Source organism: Rhamphochromis longiceps, linkage group LG16 (assembly GCF_057381845.1).
Source record: "Rhamphochromis longiceps isolate RC_006_pf linkage group LG16, R_longiceps_female_GT1.1, whole genome shotgun sequence".
Lineage (NCBI taxonomy): Eukaryota > Metazoa > Chordata > Actinopteri > Cichliformes > Cichlidae > Rhamphochromis > Rhamphochromis longiceps.
In genome coordinates this window covers 5,721,867-5,743,943 of record NC_140572.1, presented here as the reverse complement: position 1 = coordinate 5,743,943, position 22,077 = coordinate 5,721,867, and the positions used below count along the sequence as shown (strand labels likewise).

The 22,077-nt window shown below is 43.0% G+C and overlaps 1 long non-coding RNA gene and 2 pseudogenes across 3 annotated transcripts; 1 reads left to right on the top strand and 2 right to left on the bottom strand.

The window, feature by feature from the left end:
* Positions 1-47: 47 nt before the first annotated feature.
* Positions 48-12,766, bottom strand: LOC146650456 (uncharacterized; annotated as a pseudogene). Its single transcript, XR_014907842.1, has 5 exons — positions 12,178-12,766; positions 11,726-12,040; positions 10,147-10,291; positions 4,191-9,590; positions 48-1,088 (listed from the first exon to the last, which is right to left on the bottom strand). The product of XR_014907842.1 is annotated as an uncharacterized LOC146650456 (transcript).
* Positions 12,767-13,346: 580 nt separating this feature from the next.
* LOC146650455 (uncharacterized) lies at positions 13,347-17,549 on the bottom strand (annotated as a pseudogene). The gene is made up of 9 exons (XR_014907843.1): positions 17,412-17,549; positions 16,112-16,779; positions 15,958-16,028; positions 15,822-15,878; positions 15,281-15,349; positions 15,109-15,186; positions 14,846-14,914; positions 14,701-14,748; positions 13,347-14,466 (listed from the first exon to the last, which is right to left on the bottom strand). The product of XR_014907843.1 is annotated as an uncharacterized LOC146650455 (transcript).
* Positions 17,550-18,323: 774 nt separating this feature from the next.
* On the top strand, positions 18,324-19,103 carry LOC146650454 (uncharacterized). The gene is made up of 2 exons (XR_014907844.1): positions 18,324-18,355; positions 18,761-19,103. It is a non-coding gene; the product is annotated as an uncharacterized LOC146650454 (long non-coding RNA).
* Positions 19,104-22,077: the final 2,974 nt, after the last annotated feature.

The following is a 22,077-nucleotide window of genomic DNA, read 5'->3' as shown; positions in this document are numbered from 1 at the left end:
GACTTCATGCAGGAGAGATGGCCTCAGTGATGGACTCTGCATCCTCTACTTTACCTCTAATCTCTTTCGTCTTTAACACACAATTAAAATCACTCCAAAAGAGTGTAAACTTACTGAGGAAGTCTCTAACTTGTACACATTTGTACTTTTACTTGTTTTATGAGTTATTTTTAAGAAGAGTAAAGTTATTCACATAAAGTTTTTATTCTTCTGTATTTATTCTTTTGTATCATGTACCACAGTCATACTGAACTATACAGACCTGGTGAATTGGAGAAAACAAAGATCACACACACACATGCACATATATATATCATTCAGCTTCAGCAGTATTTCTATTCATCTTATGAATTTCAGTCTAATGTCAATTCACTGAGTTCAGTTTTGGTCTTAAACTCCAGAGAATACCACCTGGTTCAACAATCTTTTTATCTGATTATTGGCAAAATGTTTTCTTCTGAAAGAAGAAAACATTTTGTGTCCTTGTCAGAAATCAGATCAATTTCAGCCCCAGGCAAAATTGAGCCCAAAGAAACAACAACAAAGTTTAGTTCCTCTGGATTTTCCATGGAAAATTGTTTTATCACTCATCCAGGTGACTTCTCCAGTGTCACGGATGAGTGATGAATGTATCTCCCACTGGTAACCATTGTGTCCAGTTAAAGTCAATCAACTTTTTTAAGGAGAGTTGTTAGATGCTGTGCTCATGAGGACAATGGGTTTTAACTTGCAGCACAACAAAAAAGCTGCCATACTGATCAACGATCAAAACACTTAATTGAGCAGAATTAAGGCAAAATGTAATATCCTCATATGACACATCACACATGACCAGCATTGTTCTAAGAATACAAACTTTCTTATTGGAAGTTTCCACAGCTGCCAGAAAGGGACAGATTTCTGGCTGGTCTTAATGAGTGGTCGTTGCTCTCTCGTTTTCTCTGGAATTGCTGCACGGAGGATGTAACACCCATGATAAGCGCTGAGGTTTGTGTCCTTGTCAGAAATCAGCAATGCTCAGCTTCCAGGTAAGAAAAAGTGGAACCAGAAGATATTCAAATCCATCTCTCCACAGCTGCTGATTAATTCTGCAAAAAACAAAGTTTGTTAAAAACATTTGCAGGTGAATCACCACTGATTTATCAGTGACATCCATTTACTCAAAAATTACTGACAGTGGATAACTAGGAGATATCTATATATATATATATATATATATATATATATATATATATATATATATATATATATATATATACGGCAACAGTGATCAGTGAGATGCTTGGCTACAAGTTGAACAGCGACAAGGGGCAGTACCCTCCATGGAGAAGGAGGCTAGAGGGCAAGATCAAAGTAGCACGGAGGGAGGTTAGCCAACTAACGGAGTTGCAGAAAGGTGCGACAAATAAGGTGCCTAAGAAATACAGCAAGCTGTCCATACCTGAGGCCTTGGAAACTGCCAAGCAAAGACTCACAGCCTTGGCCAGCCGCTTGAGGAGGTACACCAGAGAGATAGAAGGCAGGAGAATAAACCAGCTGTTCTCCACAGAACCAGCAAAGGTGTACTCTCAGTGGCAAGGGAACAATAAGAGAACAGCACCACCAAGGCTGGAGACGGAGCAATACTGGAAGAGCATATGGGAGAAGGATGCAACCCATAACGGCAATGCTCAGTGGCTAGAGGATCTGAGGGCAGACCACAGCGACCTCCCTGAACAGGGTCCAGTAACCATCACAGTGGCAGATATCCAAGAAAGGGTCTCCAGTATGAAGAGTTGGACAGCACCAGGGCCCGACATGGTTCACGCCTACTGGCTGAAGAAGCTGACTGCACTCCACGAGCGTCTGGCAGCACAAATGAACCAGCTGCTAGTTAACGAGAGACACCCGGAATCGCTAACTGAAGGCCGGACGGTCCTGATCCCCAAGGACCCCAAGAAGGGACCGGTCCCCTCCAACTACCGACCAATAACCTGCCTCAGTACTACATGGAAGCTCCTGTCAGGCATCATATCGGCTAAGATGAACAGGCACATGGGTCAATACATGAGCGGGACACAGAAAGGAATTGGCAAGAATACCAGAGGCGCAAAACACCAGCTACTGGTAGACAGAACAATCAGCCGAGACTGCAAGACCAGACTGACCAACCTGTGCACTGCCTGGATTGATTACAAGAAGGCCTATGACTCAATGCCCCACAGCTGGATACTGGAATGCCTAGAATTGTACAAGATCAATGGGACCCTAAGAGCCTTCATCAGGAACTCAATGGGGATGTGGCGTACAACACTAGAGGCCAACTCCAAGCCCATAGCACAAGTCACCATCAAGTGCGGGATCTACCAAGGAGATGCTCTGTCCCCACTGCTGTTCTGCATAGGCCTGAACCCCCTCAGTGAGATCATTAACAAGACTGGCTACGGATACCGACTACGGAACGGAGCAGTTGTCAGCCACCTCCTGTACATGGATGACATCAAGCTGTATGCCAAGAGTGAACGAGACATCGATTCACTGATCCACACTACCAGGCTATACAGCAATGACATTGGAATGTCGTTCGGACTGGAGAAGTGTAGTCGGATGGTAACAAAGAGAGGGAAGGTAGTCAGAACTGAGGGGATTGAACTACCAGAAGGCAACATTGCAGACATAGAGGACAGTTACAAGTACTTGGGGATCCCGCAGGCGAATGGGAACCATGAAGAGGCCGCTAGAAAAGCTGCAACCACCAAGTACCTGCAGAGGGTCAGGCAAGTCCTGAGGAGTCAGCTGAATGGTAAGAACAAGATCCGGGCCATCAACACGTACGCCCTGCCCGTGATCAGGTACCCTGCTGGGGTAATAGGCTGGCCAAAGGAGGAGATAGAAGCCACTGACATAAAGACAAGAAAGCTCCTTACCATGCATGGAGGGTTTCACCCCAAATCCAGCACCCTGAGGCTGTACGCTAAGCGGAAGGAAGGGGGCCGGGGACTGGTGAGTGTCAGCACCACAGTCCAGGATGAGACAACGAACATCCAAGAATACATTGGGAAGATGGCCCCAACTGACCGAGTGCTCAGTGAATACCTCAGGCAGCAGAAACCCAAGAAAGAGGAGGGAGACGAGGAACCATCATGGAAGGACAGGCCCCTGCACGGTATGTACCACCGGCAGATAGAGGAGGTGGCTGATATCCAGAAATCCTACCAGTGGCTGGACAAAGCTGGACTGAAAGACAGCACAGAGGCACTAATCATGGCAGCACAAGAACAAGCTCTGAGTACAAGATCCATAGAGGCTGGGGTCTATCACACCAGGCAAGACCCCAGGTGCAGGCTGTGTAAAGATGCCCCAGAGACAATCCAGCACATAACAGCAGGGTGCAAGATGCTAGCAGGCAAGGCATACATGGAACGCCATAACCAAGTGGCCGGCATAGTGTACAGGAACATCTGTGCCGAGTATAACCTGGAAGTCCCGAGGTCAAAATGGGAGATGCCCCCAAGGGTGGTGGAGAATGACCGAGCTAAGATCCTGTGGGACTTCCAGATACAGACGGACAAAATGGTGGTGGCTAACCAACCGGACATAGTGGTGGTAGACAAACAGAAGAAGATGGCCGTAGTGATCGATGTAGCGGTTCCGAATGACAGCAATATCAGGAAGAAGGAACACGAGAAGCTGGAGAAATACCAAGGGCTCAGAGAAGAGCTCGAGAGGATGTGGAGGGTGAAGGTAACGGTGGTCCCCGTGGTAATCGGAGCACTAGGTGCGGTGACTCCCAAGCTAGGCGAGTGGCTCCAGCAGATCCCGGGAACAACATCGGAGATCTCTGTCCAGAAGAGCGCAGTCCTGGGAACAGCTAAGATACTGCGCAGGACCCTCAAGCTCCCAGGCCTCTGGTAGAGGACCCGAGCTTGAAGGATAAACCGCCCGCAGGGGCGTGCTGGGTGTTTTTTTTTTATATATATATATATATATATATATTTATTTATTTATTTCAAAAATGTACTGTACAAAATGGAACTATATATGACAAATGTGGTGTGGTGCTTGTGGAATTTTTAACAAGGACCCTACAAAACTTTACAGTACTCATGCTGCCAAACTTTTGACAGCTAGGTGTGCAGTTCCTGCTTTAAATGCATTCAAAATCTAAGTGATAAGAGGCCAGAAATGTTTGAACTCGCTTATGAACCTACATCACTGAGGCCATCTCTCCTGCATGAAGTCCAGGTGCTGGTTTTCCAGTGTGTGCGTCTGATGGCCCAAAGCTGACTCAGAGCTGTAACACCATCAATGGCTGCAGTATGGCACAGATGTGGGTGTGTACTCATCTCCCAGAGGAGTCCAAATCATCATCAAATAGCCCTATAGACTCAAAAACATGTGAAAATATAAACAATCAGACTATCAGCAGTGATTTAAGTACTTTAAAACCTCTGAAAATCATTTACAGCATATATCACAGAATTTAAGGCCTTTATAATCACAGAGCATACAGAGAAAAGTACTAAACTGAATCAATTTCAGCTTTCGTTTCTCATGATGTACATTGTATTAATAAGTAAATTTCATTATCTGTATCTTTACCACACATTTGCCACACAGGTGTAGATACTATAGGTTCAGAGAATGCTTACATTGCACTGATTAGAATATACTGGACATTCAAAGCTAAGATTCAGCGCACTGTGTTGGAGGCTGGGATTTGATGACTTCATCATATATACAACCTTTGATCATCGTTTATGTCCAGTTGAGAATGAATCTGTGCACTCACATATTAAATGAACTGAAATCAGTAGTGTGATCTCCAGTCTTGATATAAGGAATGAGAGAACCGACAGCTGTTATTTTAATCAGCCTGTCTCAGTTGTTTTAACTCTAAGTACCATAGAGTAATGTGGTAACATCTGAACTGACGAGTTTACTGTCAGCATTTTAATCACTAGTTTAAAGGCTGTAGGCTGCAGCAATTGCTCCAACACTGTATATATACATACAGATACAGATAGATATAGACCAGACATACTCTTCAGTTATGCAGACATCCAACTTTTAATACAAAGATTAAAGTTGAAACTATAATACAGATACATTCTGATGACATAGAAAATTAAGCTTAGGCCTATGCATAATTTCAATAAGGAAGATCTGTAATAAGTCATTTGTCTGCTTCCTGTTGGCTGCTAGTTTATATCTATTCATTTTCCAGCACAAACTCAGTACTGACATCACTACTTTATTCCAGTCATGCTCTTGCCTGCCTTCACCGAGCATGCCAGCCTCCACTCTGCATGCTTTAAATCTGTTGCTCTTCTGCTTCTGCCATTCTGCATTTCAGATCCTCAGCCATGCAGCCCGCTAGTGATGTGTCGGTCACGAACAAAACGGCTCTTAGAGCCAGATCTTTGACGTGAACGACGCGAGCTGGCTCCTTATCGCGAGCCTTGGGTTTTTATTTCTCTCACCCTCTCTCACACACTTGCCTTGTGCTTTACGCTGAGCAGAGGGGGAAGGGGCGGTAGTTACACTGGCAGTAGAACAGGAACAGAGCGGGAGGGAGAAAGAGAGAAAGAGAGCCAGGGACAACAACATCACATTAGAAAGGTATCCGATCATTCAGTCTGACGTCACTAGCCGTGTCTGGGCCTAAACTCTGCTGCAGGTCCATATATCAAACGATCACTGTGGCATTACTGAGAGTTAAAACACAGTCTTAAGTCTTTCATCTTTAATAAAATGATCAGCGTTCTGCTCTACCAGGTGTAACAATTGAGTTTAATATCCAGGCATCCATGAAAACGGAATTTATGACATTTAACGGAGTTAGAAGTTAGCTCGCTAGCTGCAATCTAAATACAATATAGCATGTCCTGACTGCTGGGTTTTGGAAACAAATTAAAACGTACAGCTCTGTTATCACTTCCAACATAAATGAAGACAGAAAACTAAACAGCAGTGACGTTTGTAGGGTTACTGAAGTTGGGCTAGCTGGTATATAATGATGTGCTACGTGACCGCTAGCGACACAGCTATGTTAGCATAATATAAACAAGCTAACTTTTTTCCACTCGATAAAAGTTAACATGAGTGTTCTCGGTGGTCAGGAACACATGTAATTGCATGGCAGGATGCTGTAAAAGGACCAAACTTCAGCCAGGAGAACAACTGAGATAATCCATCCACAATATGAGGTTAGTCATTCATATACTGCTGCATGGGCTGGGCTGTAGTTACATCCTAAGGTTTTAAAAACTGAGCTTAAATAACGGTAATAAAAGCCGAGGGAGGTCAACGGTGATTACTGACTTTTTTAGGAGCTTTTTGAGATTAAATAGAAGAAAATACAAAGCATTAAACATGTTAACAACACAAAAGCCATATTAAATGCAGACTACTTTAGGCCCGGAAGTAGGATTCGTCACGTCATCACTTAATAATCGGATAGTAATCATCTGATCAACTGAAAGTAGTTGTGGATGATAAAGGATTCAGAAAGTCTATTCATGCAGGCCCATATGACAGAGAATGTGCATCTTCTTTTTGTTTTCATATTTTAATTTATATTTAATTGTGTTGTTTTGTGTTCTTTCACTTTAAATTTGTTTAAAAGGAAAAAGCTGAAAATTTAAATAGTTAAAAGTTGAAATGTGAATAGTTGTTTTTTGTATAATAGGATTTATTTATTACATTTTATGTGGAATGAATAAATAAAAGTATATTTACGATGGTCTCTAGAGACAAAGCACGTACAAACTCCAAAACACGTACGAACTCTGAAGCACATACAAACTCCAAAACACGTACGAACTCTGAAGCACGTACAAACTCCAAAACACGTACGAACTCTGAAGCACGTACAAACTCCAAAACACGTACGAACTCTGAAGCACGTACAAACTCCAAAACACGTACGAACTCTGAAGCACGTACAAACCCCGAAGCACGTACAAACCCCGAAGCACGTACAAACTCCGAAGCACTTACAAACTCAGAAGCACGTACACACTCCGAAGCACGTACAAACCCCAAAGCACGTACAAACTCCGAAGCACTTACAAACTCCGAAGCACGTACAAACTCCAAAACATGTACAAAACACAACAGAAGTGCTCCAGGATGCTAAGGGTGTAGTGATGTGCGGATCGATCCTGAAATATCGATTCCTCCGGTACCAATCATTTATGTTCTAGAATCGATTCTCACATTAAAATATCGATATTTTAGTAATTTAGGGTAAATTTGTAGTTTATCATTAACAGGAACACAGTGGAAAGAAACTATAATATTCGGATTGTCTACTTTCAAAGGAACTACTTCTTCTTCCGCCTTTCATAGTCATGTGCGAAATACGGCTCTATAAATGTCTTGCAGCCCCCTGGCTGAGCGTAACTGGAGTCATGTGTAAACGTATTTTACCTCCACAAACAGCTGAGACGTGGTTTGCGATACATGTGGCAAAAAAGTGAGGTGTTGTGGTCATACTTGCTAACCTTGACACCTCAGAATTAGGGAGACATTCAAAAGGGCTGTTGGGGGGGGGGGTGATAAATACATTTTACAGGGTTTATTTATTGGGTAAAATACATTAAATGTCACCGTTATTATTGGCTGGCTCAGAAACAGCAGGGGTGTCCAAATTCAGAGGCTGCTTCCACCTGAGGACCCGGCCTTCGCGGTCTAAAGAGTAGTACGGGTAGTACGTCACGAGCTCCCTCAGTGGAGTGAAACTGCCGTCTGCTCCTTGCTATCTAAAATATAACCGGGCGCTGACGTAAACTCTTCTGTTTAATCATTTTCTGTTTGATGTTTATTCAGCTGTGTGAAAACCCCGGAGGAACCCTCCCGAGGGATTAATAAAGTTACATTTAATTTAATGTAAACTTTAATCTCAGCCAAACCGATTTACTCACGAACAAATAAACCACTGAACAAGTCAAACAATAACATTTTTAAGTTATCAAAATGACTTATATATCATGTTTAACCCGAGTAGTGAAAGAGCACACAACTTCAGTTTTTTTTATTTCTATATGATGAATCCTGCATTATTAAGTGATAAGAACAAGTAATCTGATGTCCTGTAATCATTATGACGCTAATGACGCTTCATATTATAGTGAATAATAAATTAATTAAAGCAACAAAACAACCTGAAAAGCCGGTTGGGAGCCGAAACCGCCTCTTTTTAGTGAGTCTAGCCGAAAGAGCCGGTTCTCTAAAAAGAGCCGGAAATCCCATCACTACAGCCCGCCCCCTCTCCTTTCTCCTCCTCACCGTGGTCACCCTGTCCCAGCCTCCATATTCATCACTACCAGCATGTTGACTTTGGGGTGTGGCTTGTGTAAAATCCTGTCCCTGCTGAGATTTCTTCTGCTATGATGGGTCATTGAAGTCTAACTGCCTAACAGTTACATTTATTTCTGTATCTCAATAAATCATGTTCGGTTTTTCCACATGATCTCTCCTTATTGAACTGCTTTTGTAGATAAGCTTCAAGCCAGAAATGAACTATACCTAAACCAAAAATATTAGTGAGAAAGTGTCTGGACAATCTCCAGCTGTGCTGCATGTATTAACGATAACTTCATACACTGTCTGGTTGTCATGTCTGAAACAGGCTGTACAGTCACACAGATAAAAGACAGCAGTCATGTTTCTAATGATATAAATCAACCAGAAAGATTTTAAAGATAAAAGCTGTGAGGCCTCACTAGAGAAAGGATGGCTTGTTATCATTACATGAAGTGATTTAGAAATAATATGTAAGCTTTCAGGGCAGCACTCACAGCTTCTTAAAACTGATTACCTGATGGTAAGCTTACACAGATATGTAAACATGCAGGTGAATTCTAAGAGGTTATAAAGAAGAGAGTTGTGCTGCTATTTTTATAGAAAACAATTTATTTACATTTTTATATTTACAATCAGTTTTTATTTATATAAACAAAATAAACATTACAAAACTAGAACAAAATCTAAATATCAACAGTTTCTCCCCCATTTCCTTTTTTCTTCCCCCCATCTTTGTCTCTCTGCCTTGTAGAAAGGAGACTCCTGAAACTCCAGGTCATCTCCTTGGCCATGCCCTTGTGCCTGTGCAGAGATTGCACTTTTGAAGGGCAGTAGATATATTTCCCTGCCACTCCAGGGAAGCCCGTGTGAACATGTGGGCTATTTGGGCCCTGTTTCAGGTCCATGTGGCAGAACCTGCAGAGACGGCCTGTTTGTTGGGTTTCTGGCCTTTTCCTCTTTTTCTCCATCCTTTCCTCTGACCTCTTCCTGGTAGCATCCAGTTCCCTTTGGAAAAAGTCTCTCTGGACAAATTCCTCAAAGGGCATTTTAGGGTTAGTGATTCCCTCAGCAGCATAAGTTTGATGCACCTTGTTGGAACAATAGAAATAGCGCACAGGCCCTCTCTGGTAAAAATAATGGACGGTGGACCCATCTGTCTCATATTGAGACTTGGGCTGTCCACAGGCAAGACAAGGCTTTGTCTGCCTTTTTTCCCCTCAGGCTGCTGCTGCTGTTGCATTTCTAAGATGCCCTCCACAATCTTCTCTATTGAGACTTGTGTCAGTGGTGTAGACAGGGCGAGGGAAAGTGTTCCGGTCCCCGAAGGGACGCGGAGGTGCACGGTCCTTCCCTTGGGCCCTCCCGCTACTCCACTGCCTGTTACGGCCACCAGGCACTAGGCGCCGTCCCCAGTACCGTACAGGGATCCAATCCTGGTCCTCATCCAGGTAGACCATTTTGTGTTGTGGCGTTGTGTTGTTTTGTTTTGTCTTGTCTGTGATGTAGCCTTTGTTATCTAATAATAAAGTTGTGTGTGGATGATGCAGCCTTTGGTATTATAGTTTAATAAAATTTGTTTGTTTGTTATTTATGAATGTAGGTATGAATGATAATGCATCTAATTGATAGTGCAAAAAAAAGAAAAATGGAAAAAAGTTCTTTTTTTAAATGAAAATAAAAAAACTAATTAATTTTTAATAAAGTCAAAATAGGCCAAATGGTAGTGTGCCCGGGACAACGTTTCGACCCCACAGGGTCTTCTTCAGGCCAGGGCACACGCGATACAAACAGAAAAAGTGGCTGCTGTTGATAATCTGGAGATGTTGTTCCTTTGGCTGTCAGGGCATGACAGGACAGGAGGAGGCGGGTTAAAAGACGGCAGGCCCTATGGTGACTACAGGGACACTAGTTGTTTCACTGCCTTCCGTTAAGGAGTGCCACAGCTGATGAGTCTCCAGCAGTTTTTCTGGGCTTATGTTCAAAGATGAATTGGTGTTGAGAATAGAGCAGGGCGATATGGCCAAAAATATTTATCACGATATATATTTGAAAATTTGCGGTAACGATATAACTGACGATATAATTGATGCGAGACAAAATACAACTCCACAAAATTACTAGCGCAAAAAGACAACCTTCTATTTATTTTCACTTAAGCAAGAAGCTGGTTTTTATGTACATTAAAGCTTTATAAAAATGTAACAGTGCAAATGCAAATTCCTTGCTGAGAGTTTAACCAAAAGGCATTTCCAGTAGAAATGGGCTGACATATCCTGAGCATAACTATGTATAATATCCACTGAAGTTAAAAAGAGGTGCTTTGCAACATTAAACAGCAGTGTGCAGTACGTATTTTTCGGACCATAAGGTGCACGGGATTATAAGGCACATTAAGCAAAACAAAGCAGTCAGATAAATCAAACTTTATTAAACTCATTCTTCTTGCTTCCTCCACTTCTGTACCATTGATTCATTAATGTTGAATTCTCTGGCAGCTGCTCTATTCCCATGTTGTTGCAGTATATTAATGACTAACCTCGTATTGTGGATGGATTATCTCAGTTGTTCTCCTAACTGAAGTTTGGTCCGTTTACAGCATCCTGCCATGCGATTGCATTTGTCTCTAACCATGAGGAACCTTCACGTTAACTTTTATAAGTGGAAAAGTGTTAGTGTTTGTCCTCCAGCTTCACTGTTTATGTTATGCTAACATAGCTGTGTCGCTAGTGATCACGTAGCACATCATTATATACCAGCTAGCCCAACTTCAGTAACCCTACAAACGTCACTGCTGTTTAGTTTCCTGTCTTCATTTATGTTGGAAGTGATAGCAGAGCTGTACGTTTGATTTTTTTCAGAAATCTCTCAGTCAGAACATGCAATATCATGCTTAGGTAACTAGCGAAACTAGCGAGCTAACTTCCGCTAGCTTCCTGCTAACTTCTAACTCCGTTAAATATAATAAATTTTGTTTTCATGGATGCCTGGAAGTTAAACTTAATAGTTACACCTGGTAAAGCAGCAATGCTGATCGTTTTATTAAAGATGAAAGAATTTAGACAGTTTTTAACTCTCAGTGATGCTGCAGTGTTGTTTGACCTGAAGAATACGGAGTTTAGGACCCAGATTACGCCCAGATTTAAGAGCATCTTAGTCCGACTAATACGACAATAACGACGGCCGCTTGCATGTTCTGCAAAAAAATGTGCTTTGTCGTGTATCTGACGGACAAACACCAAACCACATCACTGAAGTTGCACCATTTTTACAAACCAATTCTGGTTTATCTGTTTCACTCAACAATCGGCCATGTGCGTATGAAAACAAAGGCACGCGTTTTACTCATATTCTATCGCGATATTTCATTTTCCTATCGTTGCCTAACATTATACCGGTATTACCGTACGGTATAATATGGCCCAGCCCTAGTTGAGAAGTTTAGCCAAGTGCTTCACATACAGGGGATATGTGCACCTTGGATGTGGGATGCAGCAGGCTGTTGGGATCTGTAGCCGAGCGATGGACCATGTCTGCATAATCTTGATCCACAAGCTTCAGGTTGTCCTTCTTCCCATGGTACTTTTCCAACAGATCATCTATTGCCTCTTTCATGGGTCGTGTCCAGCGTGTGTGGTCCAGCACAAAAACCTGTCCACCTGTCTTTATAGGTCCAGTGCGAGCACTCCTTGGTGAGGCCCGCATCGGCAGAGGTAGAGCTTCAGAGATTTCTGGGAAACAATAGTAATAGTTACTCATATATCATGCAATGAACTAATAATAATAACGTATATATTAATAATAATAATACTAGTAATTACAGTTTGACAATATCATTATGTTAACTTACCCATGACTGTTGTAGGTTGCTGGGTGTCTTCTGATGCTAACTCCTGCTTTAAAAGTGCACCAGAGAAAGGGTGGGTGACAGGTGGTGCTGGTGCAGGGGATGCCACACCTAGCGGTGCCAGGCTGGAGGAGGGTCCCGCTGCTGGAACCTGAAGTTGGGCAGCCACAGGTTTTGGAACAGAGGATGGGGGCTAAAGGGCAGCCGGTTCATCTTTTCTCAGGGTTTTGTGTTTGTCCCAGTTCAGAGGGACTGGACGGCAGCCTGGCTCTCTGTGTTCAAGCCCAAATCGCTCTCCAGTGTCTCTGTCAGAGAGGTGAAGTGCAGGGCACTTCTCCTGACCAGTCACTCTTCTGGAGGCTGCATTCAACTCCACCACTAGAGCTGACTCAAAAACAGAAGGGAGACTGACACCTGGCTGCTCAAGGTCCACCAGTCTTTGGTAGTTCCATTGTGCCACCCCTGTCATGCCCTGGGCCTGGAATAGTTCAGTGGATACATGAGTCCTGGTAATCCACTGGGCCTGGTGGAAATGATAACCCTCCTGCTGTGAAGTGCCTCGGACAGGAATCCAGGGTCACTGAGGCAGCCACGCAGAATGTGCACTCTTTGAATGTGCCACACCTTCAGCATGGATGGCTTGAAGAGTGGGACGTTGTTGGGGTCTGTGGCCAGGTGACAATGGTTCAGGACCTTTTCCACTCTGTTCAGCAGCTCAGTGGGTTGTGGTATTTGGATCCTGCAGTGCTCCCGTATGTGTTGCTTTGTGGGATTAGCAGGATGGATGCCACAGAACTTATAAGCTTCCTGGAGCCTCTTCCGGTCCGCCTGATCAACCACTGAGAATGCAGCAGAGAGAAGCTGGCAGAAAGTGCTGAACAGAGGATGATGCTCAGAGGTGCACTCCCGCGAAAATCACCTCAGGCAGTGGAACAGGTCCAGTTTTACAATAACGTTCTTATTTTAGTGGGTTTGAGAGGCACAGCTGTTTGCCACTGGTCCAGATGTGGCCGCAGCAACAACAGCAGAAGTAGTTTTCCAGGCATCCCACAATAGATTTTCCACCCTATCATGTGATTTCCTGAGGTCAGATGGCCCAGGATGTGAGTGGGTGTTAAGGCGTCTGGGAAGGGATCTCAAAACTCGATTATAGATGGCATACAGTTGGTGCCGTAAACCACCGCCTCTATTCAAAGATGGTCACTCACAGTGGACGTAAATGGCTTCCTGGGCCATCTGACCTCAGGAAATCACATGATAGGGTGGGGCCAGGTTTCACAATGAGCTCACCCGAAACCCTGGCTGATTGTGACCCACACCCGCTTTCACACCTTGGCTCATGTGATTAGGTAGAGGATCATCAGGGGGTCCTTTGTCCCTCTTTGGAGGGAAACTCCCACTGGGTTTAAATCTGGGACTCTCCACCATTTGACCTTAGAACTGAAGAAGCTTCTCGGATGAGAGGTGAAACATCTTCAAGCAACTCAAAGAAGTCCAGACGCTTTTCTTTCCAAGCTCCTTAGATATGGCTGGATGTTGACATCGGAATTCATTGAGCAGGCAGTCAGTCAGGTAATGGCTGGACACAGAGACGCCACACCAGGCATGTGGGTCTTCATAAGACCTGAACTCCTGTGGCTTATTTTCCTTCCTCAGGAACTGCCCAATGGTCCTCTGTCCATGTGCTCCTGCCTCAGAATCTCAGACCGAATCTGTGGCATGGAGGTACGCCAGGTGAGCTTGCTCGTACTTGAGGTGCATGAGTTCATTTATTTGGTTTGCCATGTCTGCTGGAGATTTGCCAGTCCTCCTGAGCTCATTCATAACAGTCTTGCAGATGGCCTTTTTGTATGTAAGTAAAGCAGGGAGAATATTGGTAAACCTTTTGGGCAGTTTCTCCAGCCATCGTGGATTGTCAGCAAACCAGTTCCTCTGACAAGCCCTGCAGCAGAGTCGTGAGGACAGGATGTAATACTCACCACTGGTGCAAACAATTACTCGTGGCCTGCCCACACCAGCAGAGACCACTTGTGAATGAAAGCAACCATGGAGACATGGCAAGATATAATTGTTTCTTAACCTGACCATGATAGCACTCTCAGGTTTCCAAATAAAGAAGGGGTGGAGCTGGAAGAAATTTGGCAATGGTAGGTCAGCCACTGTATCTATGATCTCAGGCTGTGGAGGGAGACGCCAGAGTGAAATCGCGTTCCCTGTGTGACGCACTGGTCGAGACCCAGGCCACAGTCCAACGTCCTGAAGCTCAGTCTTCATCCACAGCTTCTGGTGCGGAGAACAATTCCAGCTCCTGAGGTCATACTCATAACCAGCCACTGGGCAGGGATAGCTCAGTAGGTAGAGTGATGTCCCCATGATCGGAAGGTCGGGGGTTCGACTCCACTGAACGGCTACCCTGAGGTACCCCTGAGCAAGGTACCGTCCCTACACACTGCTCCCCGGGCGCTGCACTGGTGGCTGCCCACTGCTTCACTGGGTGAATGGGTTAAATGCAGAGGAACTATTTCCCTATGGGGACTAACACGCACACTTTACACTTTACTTTACACTTTACTTTTACTTTACTGGAACTGGAACAGCTGGCTGAGCTGAAGGAGCTGGGATTGAAACATAAATATTTGACAAAACAGTGTTACTCTTATATTGTTACTGTTGGAATACACCGAAAAAAAAAGACATGCTGTATACGCTCACCATCTTCGCTGCTGTCTTCAAAAGTCAGCACTTTGCGCACAGATGTGGAAGCAGCATCTGTACTCGGTCCTGAAACAAATTAATGCAGTCATTCTGTAATTCATTTGTGCAAATTATGAGCAAGATGACAAAATGTAACGTGAGCGTGAATAATATGCTATCATTAATGATCTATGCTTTAAGCAGATGTTTAACTGAACATCAACTGTAAATGAAAATAGAGAGGGACCAGGATTTGACTCAGGCCTTTCTGTTTGACTGACCTGTGGTCTCCTTTAGTAGAAATGCCAGCTCCTGTGGGAGGGGCACAGGTGACTTCCTCTTCACACCTGAGGCTGCACCTACAGGTATAGTAATAGAAAAAACTTTTTTTTTACTCTAGACACAATAAAAAGAACATTTAATTATGTGAAAAACATTATAGTTGTTTTGTACCATCGGCTGATGAGGCCTAAAGTTCAGCAGTTGTACTGGACGGTGGTATGGACAGCGCCGCAGATGGAACTACAACAAGAAAACTTGTCAGCAACTTCATAATTTACACTGTATGTGAGTGTTGCTGTTAGTAGGAACTCACACATCCATAGTCCTGTTTCTCATTGAAAAACAAATGTAATATATTTATATGCAACAGAAATGCCAAACCAAATCATTTTAACCTCTTCACATCAAAGCAGGAGGAGCGGTATAAGTCAGTGAACAACATGCATTCAGGTGTTAGTAACTACTGCTACTTAATTTGTTTTTAACACATTCATAGAGAACAAGAACACATACTCTTTGTGGTTGGTATCAATTCATAGTCCTTTGGACAGTTAGCATAATGCCAGCATACAACCATACTATTAGAGGAACATGGCCAGAACACACAAAACAAGAACAAGACAATATATAAAAGTTCAAGTTCAGGCTCAGTTTGCAGAGCAATTCATGGAAAACTATTGTACTCCAGTTCTGAAACCTTTCATTTGAAAACCTGTGTTTGCTCCTGAAGATCCTCTGGGTGTGGACCCTGCTGCTGCTGGCACAGTGACTAGTTATGCAGAGACAGAGGACAGAGGCATATGAGACAGAAACAGACTTCTGACATTTAGTAATAACGCAGTACTTACAGCTCTGCATTTGTAGTTTTACAGGTGAGATGCTCAGCATTGCGTCCTCCAGGTCTTTATCCTCATCCATCCTTATGATGCAGGCAACAATTAGATAAATATATACTGAACTTATGTCACATCAACAACATTATTAAAATATTCTTAAAACAACTTACCCAGGGGTTTAGTTGGAGCATTTGTGGAAGCAGATGCATAAGCTGCTTCTTCCGCAGGTACTGCTGCAGCTTATGCATCTGTGCCTTGACTGCAGCTCTTCCTCATGATAAAGTCTGCATAGCTGTCACCTCTGCCGTCCCAAATCTCCTTCCAGGTGCTCTTGGCTCGTGAGCCAACGCCAACCAGCTGATCATCCTCAGAGGCTTCTGCAGCAACACTCACTCTGCTGGCCTCGTAGTTCAGAAGAGTCTTTATCTCTGCAAAGCTGAGGGCATACTGTACAAATGAATGCAAGCTCTCCTTGCTATGCCCTTCTTCCACAGAGGTCCCTGCAGCCTCTTGCTTCTGGAGATCTTTGATCAGGCACATGGTGTATCCGACATCATTCCCCAGAAGCCACCAGAAAGATTTTCCTTTATACTTTCCAAACTGCAGGATGTACTGTCCCTGCACTTCCTTCATGTCAGACGCATCCCCTCCTCTCTGATAGACGACAGTCAGAGCATTCTGACGTACAACGTCCTCCCTCACAGGTGCAGACTTGTGCTGACGTTTGGGGTCATTTTTAATCCGTCGAGCTTCTTTTGACGGGTCCTGGAGAAGGTATCCAAGTGGCCCCTTGCGGAACACCACAGAGATTTTCCCTGGATATGGCGCAACTTTCTTGTGCAGTGAAAAAATAAACAATTATATTAAACAAAATTGATTCCAAACAGAAACAAAGACATTTTGATTGAATTGTGAATTGTGACAATTGCGATATAAGTGTTTTTTCTCCAGGCATTACAAACTGTTCTGTCTGTAAATAAAAACCTTTCATGGTTTAATGCAAAATTTGTGCCAACTGCTTAGTAGTCATGGCACATAAGAACTGCAGGCAGATTATTGACATACCTATTTAAGCTATCGTGTTTATTCGTACACTAGAGGGCATTGCTCATGTTAGTGAGATATCAAGACTGTCGTATAGATAACATTACTGACCATTACAACATGAATGCAATACCAATTAAAAAAAATGCAGGTTAAGTCATTTAGCATTAATTATACCACATTATTGTAATGTCAGTGTCACAGCAGTCAGAAACCTACCAAGTTTATTCAACAGTAAAACACGTGAATGGAACACGCGATTTATTTAAGGAGCAGGTTCATTCATGATTTACCGTGCCACTTTACAACACCGGATAAACTCCCACTGTCTTTAACCGAGCGATGGATGCTTCGTAAATGCAATCGCAACACGTCTATTACCTGTAAATGTATTCTGTTGGTTTACTCTTATTGCAAACGACGTTTCTTACCTTTGATCAATGAACGAGGATCGTTGAGATGTGTTGCAAGCGGTGCGTTACTTGTTTTGTCTCCCGGAATTTAAAAGTGGAGATTTTTAAAAATTGCAGCATCTCAAACTCGCAACAGCGCCGGAAGACCGTAGTGGCCAAAAATAGATTACATCCGTAGTTGTTTAGCACTACTATAGAGAATGAATGGGAAACGGTTTAGGGCCGTTTAGGTAAACAATCCCAAGCTCCCGCGCGGGTCATCTGCTAGTTCAGCCAGTGATAGTCAGCCTTATCTCAGAAACATGTGTCTCTTTTACCTTAAACTGCAAGGACAGCTGCTAACTGCTTATACAGACTACTTGGATTTGAAGGGGAAAAGGTCTTCGGGACTGCATGACCACAGTTGGTGTCAGCAAAAGCAAGACGTTCCTTCAGACTGATGCAAGGCTTAAGAGGATACGGGGACCGCAGAGTGGCTGCTCAGATGATGTGAAAGAGGTGGTCCTGCTTCTGTTCAGCTACTTTGAAGAGGAGGAGGAGTTCATGCTTTTCCATGTAGAAGATACATGTCTGGCAGATGAGGTGCAACTGGAGCAAGTGTCTCTGACACCCACTATTATTGTCTTTGGTAAGTCTGTTTTATAGCTCTCTCTCTCTCTTTTTATTGCACTGTTTATAGAATGTCATGTACTGCAGTGCTTATTAATATAACTTGTTAAATAATTTGTTCACAGGACAGTCCTGCTATTCCTTAAGAAGATACATGCTGAGTCTTGATCGGAACCTCATCAGCACAAACATATCCTCATTTATTTCTGCATTGTGCATCATGTTCGGGAGCTACTACAATTTTAACATCCATAAAAAAGGATCTGCTTCTGGTTTTGAGTTCTCCTCCGATAGTGGCGACGCCTACTTCCAGAGTTGGCTTCCACTCTGGAAGTTCTTCAAAGGTGAGCAAATATGTCTTTCTTATTTCTCAGACCTGAGACTCTTGCGTTACAACAATTGTGGTTGAGAGTCTGGGATCTGAATCTGGGTACAAGCCTGGCTAAGACTCGGGGCCAGACCAAGACTCAGCTGACGTCTGACTACCTATAACCTTTGGGCTGGATTTTTAAAATGCTAAAGTGTGATTTATCACTGCAAAAGACACATGTTGTGAAGGGTGCCAATACTTTTGACCATGCAGTGTTCACTTCCCAAAGCATTTTGGTTATATTTTGTCTTGAATTTGGGGAAACCAACTGTTGTTGCAGTTTGGCCATGACTGTGTATGTGTACTTATATGGTTGTAACTATTTTTTAACTGACCAATTAAAATGCTTAATATGCTCCTATATGATTTTATTCTACAGTTGTTTCTTCTCCATAAACCCAGAAAAAGGAACCAAAAAAGAGAACAAAAACTTGAAGCATCTTTCCAACAAGAACCCTCGAGTCCTCACCGTGATTCAGGATCTCTCCGACCACGAGTGGCGTTAAGCCTGAATATTGACTCACTTCATGGACTGGTAGCTTTTACATTGTTACAATCTGTACTTTGTACTGTCCACAATGTGTACTTTGAAACTTTTTCTGGTCAAGAGTCCGCCACCTGCTTTTTTCATGAAGATGTCCTTGCTTTGAAGGAATGTTCCACAGTTTTTTGTTTGTTTGTTTGTTTGTTTTTCTATAGTTCTGTTACTGCAGTGTTCATAGGTTTGTTTCCCCACAGGTGGTTTCCTGATGTTTTGGTACGGTAACTACACATGTGTTTTCTATGACCAGGGCCATGGTTGTGGTGACAGCAGAGTGCGCGTTGCGCGGGATGGTGATTACAGTAATTTTCGCACAATATGTCATTTTTGTTTTAACAGGTTGCTATGTAACTTTTTCTGGTAGAGGGTCTGCCACATGCTTGTTTAATGAAGATGGTTGTTGCTTTGCGGGAATGTTCCACAGTTTTATAGCATTTTGATTGAATTGTGTGACTGTTGTGCAAGTTGAAAAAAATGCATCCAATTGTTGTCAATTGTTTTATTGATGATGGCTGCAAAATAAATTTCCCAAAAGTGATATTTTCCTCACTTGTCTTTTCTGAAGATGTATTTTTGCATGTTTAGGTGTAGGCATAGCAGTAAGAAGTTTGCAGGTTTATGATTTAAACTTTTACATTAAAACATAAAAATACAGCATAGTAATAGATTTTATGTATAATATACAGAGCAGCTCCACTTAAAATGCACAGTTTCACAGTTGTTTTATCAGTTCAAATTTGTTTTTTGTTTGATATTTCCCTGTTAATTTTACAATTTATGGATCCACAATAAGCAATTATTACATGTAAAAAAAATACAGGAAATATTCTATGAATATACAACAATTGTTGCGTGAAATTAACTTCTTTTTTGTAGATTTAACAGTTGTGAGTTTCATTCACTGTAAACCAGTTTACATATTTTGTATGTAAAGCTATCCTGGCTCAGCTTCGGCGCCTAACAAGCTCATCACTAGACCCACTTCAGTTTGCCTACCGGCCTGGCATTGGAGCAGATGATGCCATCATTCACCTCCTACATCGTTCCCTCGCTCACCTGGAGACCGCTGGAAGCACTGTGAGAATCATGTTCTTTGATTTCTCCAGTGCCTTCAACACCATTCTTCCCTCGGTTCTGAAGGACAAGCTGGAGAACTCTGGAGTGGACCATCACCTCACTACCTGGATCCTGGACTACCTCACCGACCGACCACAGTATGTGAGGACTCAGGGCTGTGTGTCGGACAGGGTCGTCTGCAGTACGGGGGCCCCACAGGGAACGGTTCTGGCTCCGTTCCTCTTCACCATCTACACTGCAGACTTCTCCCACAACTCCACCCAGTGCTTCCTGCAGAAGTTCTCTGATGACTCTGCAATAGTCGGCCTCATCACTGATGGGGACGACAAGGAGTACAGAGGACTGACTCAAGACTTTGTGGACTGGTGCCAGCTGAACTACCTCCAGATCAATGCCAGTAAAACCAAGGAGCTGGTGGTAGACTTCCGCAGGCACAAGCATCCTCCACTGCAACCACTGAACATCCAAGGTATGGACATTGAGGCTGTGGACAGCTACAGGTACCTTGGTGTTCATCTGAACAATAGACTGGACTGGACTCATAACTCAGACGCCCTCTACAGGAAAGGGCAGAGCAGGCTGTACCTGCTGCGGAGACTCAGGTCGTTTGGAGTGGAGGGCCCACTCCTGAAGACCTTCTATGACTCTGTGGTGGCTTCTGCTATCTTTTATGGTGTGGTCTGCTGGGGCGGCAGCATCTCTGCTGGGGACAGGAAGAGACTGAACAGGGTGATCCGAAGGGCCAGCTCTGTCCTAGGATGCCCTCTGGACCCAGTGGAGGTGGTGAGTGACAGGAGAACGGCGGCTAAGCTGTCATCCCTGTTGGACAACATCTCCCACCCCATGCAGCAGACTGTGACAGCACTGAGCAGCTCCTTCAGTGGGAGACTGCGGCACCCACGGTGTGGGACGGAGAGATTTCGCAGGTCTTTCCTCCCCACTGCTGTCAGACTCCACAACAAAGACTTTAACTGAACAAACACACACATCCATACATATGCAATAATACTAAGTGCAATAATCTTTTCTGGCATCGTTGTATTTTTACTCAGTTGTATATAGTATTTGTATTCTATTTTTATCTTATTGTATATTTTTATTCTATTTTATTCTACTGTATATAGTATATTATTTTATTCTATTCTGTACAGTTGTGTACTGTATTTATTCTTATCGTATTCTAATTTTTGCGTCATAACTTTTGCACTGTCCACTTCCTGCTGTGACAAAACAAATTTCCCACGTGTGGGACTAATAAAGGTTATCTTATCTTATCTTATCTACTATATTTTTTACAGGAAGTCCCTGGTAACCCCAGCTGCCAGCGTTTTCCTGTAAAAAAGAGTGGACTTTATGTTTAGACTATAATGACACTCCTGGAACATCAGCATCTGTTCTCTGGGAAGCAGGGAAAGCTGTGATGAGAGGTAAAATAATTTCTTTCTCATCAAATAAAAAGATAGAAGAAAACAAAAATATTCAGGAACTAGAAAAAAACATAAAATCCTTATGGACCAAGTCAAAATATGCAAAACAAAATTAGAATGAAATGAATTTATTAATAAAAAAAACCTCAATTCCTTGTACAAAGACTTCACTTGCAGAATTTTGAACACAGTAACAAATCCAGTCGATTTCTAGCTAAACAGTTAAAAATAAGTGAAGAAAAAACAACTATATGTGCTGTCTGGGAACACAATATATGACCCTGAAAGAATTAACATTTTTAAGGATTACTATGAAACTTTATATTCACCACAAATAAACCCGTCTAAAAATGAAATTGATCAGTTTCTTGACAACGTAACTCTTCCAAAATTACTAGACAGTCAGGCAATGTTACTGGATTCGCCACTGACGCCAGGTAAACTACAGGAAACCCTGATAAGTAGCCCAATAATAAGGCTCCAGGTCCAGGTGGCTTTCCTGCAGAATTCTACAAAGAAATCTGGACATTTTTGGCACCAGTATTCCACAGAATGTTTAAGGACATCAAGGAAAATGGCAGATTATGAATGCTGGCGATAATGCCAACATTAGTCTCCTGCTAAAACCAGGAAGACCCTGTATTTCCCTCA